Genomic DNA, 4,605 nt, shown 5'->3' on the forward strand with positions numbered 1-4,605 from the left:
TTGAGAAGGGGTGTGACACATATTTAGCTTATGTGAGAGACGTCAGTATTAACACCCCTTTAGTTGATTCAGTTCCAATAGTATAGGATTTTTCCGATGTGTTTCCAACTGAACTTCTAGGCATGCCGCCTGATAGAGATACTAATTTTGGCATTGATCTGTTGCCGGGCACTCAGCCCATTTCTATTCCTTCGTATCGTATGGCTCCTCCTGAGTTGAAGGAGTTGAAGGATCAGTTACAGGAATTGCTTGATAAGGGTTTTATTCGGCCCAGTGTATCACCTTGGGGTGCTCCTATCTTGTTTGTGAAGAAAAAGGATGGTTTCATGTGTATGTGTATTGATTATCGCCAGTTGAACAAGGTTACAATGAAGAACCGTTATCCTTTACCTCGTATTGATGATCTGTTTGACCAGCTTCAGGGTGCACGGGTGTTTTCTAACATTGATTTGCGTTTAGGTTACCATCAATTGAAGATTCGGGAGCCAGATATCCCGAAGACTACTTTCAAGACTCGGTATGGTCATTACGAGTTTATTGTTATGTCATTTGGGCTGACCAATGCCCAACAACTTTTATGCATTTGATGCATAGTGTGTTCCGGGCCTATCTTGACTCGTTCGTCATTGTTTTTATTGATGATATACTGGTGTATTCCCGAAGTCGGGGAGATCATGAGAAGCACCTGAGGACCGTGCTCCAGACTTTGAGAGAGAAGAAGTTATATGTGAAATTCTCGAAGTGTGAGTTTTGGTTGAATTCAGTGGCATTCTTAGGCCACGTGGTATCAAGTGAGGGAATTCAAGTGGATACGAAGAAGATATAGGCCGTGCAGAGTTGGCCCAGGCCATCCTCAGCCATAAAGATTCGTAGTTTCCTTGGCTTGGCGGGTTATTACCGTCGATTTGTTGAGGGGTTTTCCTCTATTGCAGCACCTATGACCAGGTTGACCCAGAAGGGTGCTCCGTTTCAGTGGACAGAGGAGTGTGAGGCGAGCTTTCAGAAGCTTAAGACAACTTTGACTACAGCCACAATTTTGATATTGCCTACTAGTTCGAGGTCTTATACGGTCTATTGTGATGCCCGAGGGTTGGCCTCGGAGCGGTGTTGATGCAGGACGGTAGGGTGATTGCCTACGCATCCAGACAATTGAAGGTACATGAGAAGAACTACCCTGTTCACGACCTTAAGTTAGCTGCCATTGTTCACGCCCTAAAGATTTGGCACCATTATTTATATGGGGTTCTCTGTGAGATTTATACTGACCATCGGAGCTTGCAGCACTTGTTCAAGCAAAAGGATCTAAATTTGCGCCAGAGGAGGTGGTTGGAATTGCTAAAGGACTATAATATCAATATTTTGTATCACCCGGGCAAGGCCAATGTAGTGGCTGGTGCTTTGAGTCGCCGGGCAGAGAGTTTGGGAAGTTTGGCTTATTTACCAGCATCAGAGAAGCCTATGGCGATAGATGTTCAGGCCTTAGCCAGCCAGTTTGTGATATTGGATCTTTCGGAGCCCAGCCGGGTTCTAACTTGCGTGGTTTCACATTCGTCTTTATTTGATCGCATCAGGGAGCGACATTATGATGACCCTCATTTACTTATCCTCAAGGACAAGGTTCAGCACGGTGATGCTAGGGATGTGACTATTGGTGATAATGGGGTATTGAGGATGCAGGGTCGGATTTCTAGAGGAGGCCCATAGCTCGCGGTATTCCATTCATCCGGGTGCCCCGAAGATGTATCAGGATTTGGGGCAGCACTATTGGTAGAGGCAGATGAAGAAATATATAGTTGGATTCGTGGCTCGGTGTCTCAACTGTCAGCAGGTGAAGTATAAGCACCCGAGACCGGGTGGGTTGCTTCAGCAGATAGAGATTCCGGAGTGGAAGTGGGAGCGGATCACCATGGACTTTGTAGTTGGGCTCCCACGGACTTTGAAGAAGTTTGATGCTATTTGGGTGGTTGTGTATCGGCTGATCGAGTCCGCTTATTTTATTCTTGTGTGTACCACTTATCCCTCGGAGCGGTTAGCGGAGATCTATATCCGGTAGATTGTTCGTCTACATGGTATTCTGGTTTCTATCATTTCAGATAGTGGTACTCAGTTCACATCACGGTTCTGGAGAGTTGTTCAGCATGAGTTAGGTAATCGGGTGGAGTTGAGTACGACATTTCACCCTCAGATGGACGGACAGTCCGAACGCACTATTCAGATTCTTAAGGATATGCTCCGTGCGTGTGTGATTGAGTTTAGAGGGTCTTGGGATCAGTTCTTGCCATTGGCGGAGTTTGCTTATAACAATAGCTACCAGTCCAGTATTCAGATGGCACCGTATGAGGCTTTATATGGGAGGCGGTATAGATCCCCGGTGGGTTGATTTGAGTCGGGTGAGGCCAGATTGTTGGGCACAGACCTGGTTCAAGATGCTTTGGAGAATGTTAAGGTGATTCAGGATAGACTCCGCATAGCCCAGTTCAGACAGAAGAGTTAAGCGGACTGGAAGGTTCGTGATGTTTCCTATATGGTTGGAGAGCGGTTTCTGCTGCGGGTTTCGCCTATGAAGGGCGTTATGAGGATTCGGGAAGAAAGGGAAGTTGAGTCCAAGGTTTATTGGCCCTTTTGAGATATTGAGGCATGTTGGGGAGGTTGCTTATGAGCTTGCCTTACCTCCCAGCTTGGCCGGAGTTCACCCGGTATTCCATGTTTCGATGCTCCGAATGTATCACGGGGATCCGTCATACGTGTTGGATTTTAGTTCCGTCTAGTTGGACAAGGATCTATCTTATGTTGAGGAGCCAGTGACAATCTTGGACAGGCAGATTAGAAAGTTGAGGTCAAAGAACATTGCTTCGGTAAAGGTTCAGTTGCGGGGCCAGCCGGTCGAGGAGGCGACCTGGGAGACCGAGCAGGATATGCGCAACTGTTACCCTCATTTCTTCATTACTTCAGGTATGTCTCTATGCTCGTTCGAGGATGAATGAATGTTTAAGTGTAGGAGGATGTGACGACCTAGCCGGTCGTCTTAATAATCAATGCCCCGATCCCCTATTAATTGCTTTCCCCAAGTTTAATTCTGCTAATTTGATTCGATGGGATATTCGGTTGTGAGTTTTCGGAGAGTTTTGGGATACTTAGTCCCTAAATGAAAGCTTAAGTATTGGAAAGTTAACTGTAGTCGGAGCAATGTGAAGATGGCCTCGCAATGGAAATTCGATGGTTCTGTTAGCTCTGTTAGGTGATTTCGGGGTTAGGAGCGTGATCGGAATGCGTTTTGGAGGTCCGTAGCTAATTTGGGCTTGAAATGCCAAAAGTTGAATTTTGGAAGTTTCCGATTCAATAGTGAGATTTTGATCAGAGGGTCGGAATGGAATTCCAGAAGTTGCAATAGTTTCGTCATGTAATTTGGGATGTGTGTGCAAAATTTCAGGTCATTCGGACGTGGTTTGGTTAGGTTTTTGATCGAAAGCGTATTTTGAGGGAACTTGGAGTTCTTAGGCTTAAATCCTTGATTAAGTTGAGTTTCCGATGTTGTTTTAGGTGATTTAAGGATTGGTACAAGTTTGAATAAGGTATTGGGTGTTATTGGTGTAAAGGTCGATCAGAAGAAGGAGGAAACTAAAGAGTTACATCACCCAAGTAAATCAGGAGTTTGATTATTGGATCTAGAAAAATAGAAACATCGTGTTCGAGAACATTGTAGGATCTCCCTTAAAATCATAGGTATGAGAGAGATAGTACAATAACCATAGTCTATAATGGCTCTATGATAAATTCAGTTAAAAAAAGTAACAGTCTCATAAGAAGTCAGTATGAACCTCCTACCGGATTGTAGTATTATAATAGAGCTTCAAGTTGTGGTATGAATCATACCTATGTGAAAGGGAGGTTATGACGGAGATAGAAGATATGATGCGAGATTTTAAGTAAGCAAGGTAAAGGTGAACAACGTACGAGATACTTAAATGCAGAAAGTTGTGAATAGTCCATACTTCGGATAGAAGGCTAGAATCGCGGGGATTCAATATCCAGGAATGATAGCGGCATCGTCAGTGACATATCTCATGGCCTATGGTTTCTAGGTATCGAGGAGGCTAATTAAGACAGTAAATAAGAGTTAGAGACGATGTGATATCTCGCTTGATGTTCCAGAGTGACATAAGGAAACATATGATACAAGCAAGTTGAAGGAAGGCTGCGAGTAATATAAATAAATATGGGTAGGTCGCGATCTTAAGTATGGTAAATAAGCGACAAGGTTTTAGGAAGGCAAGAGTAAGGATACGAAAGGGCGAGTGAGAAGGTGACGAGAATGGATAAGTCCTCAGGATTAAACCCATGAAACAAGCGAGCTAATGGTTTCTCTAAGTCATAGAAAGCTCAGTATAGCCTAAATGAACTCAAAGGAGTATAAGACTAATATCATTTGAATATATGAGGGTGTAATTGTGGTAGATAAAGAATGACATTTGGACCTTCGTTTGAATAATGATTTTGTAAAAAAAAAGGAAGAGAAGGAGAAAAGATTTCACTGATGGCACTAGATTAGGATACACCCCCCCCCCCCAAAAGGTGAATTACATTGAGACACTATGAAATAGGATT

Source organism: Nicotiana tabacum, chromosome 5, assembly GCF_000715075.1.
Source record: "Nicotiana tabacum cultivar K326 chromosome 5, ASM71507v2, whole genome shotgun sequence".
Lineage (NCBI taxonomy): Eukaryota > Viridiplantae > Streptophyta > Magnoliopsida > Solanales > Solanaceae > Nicotiana > Nicotiana tabacum.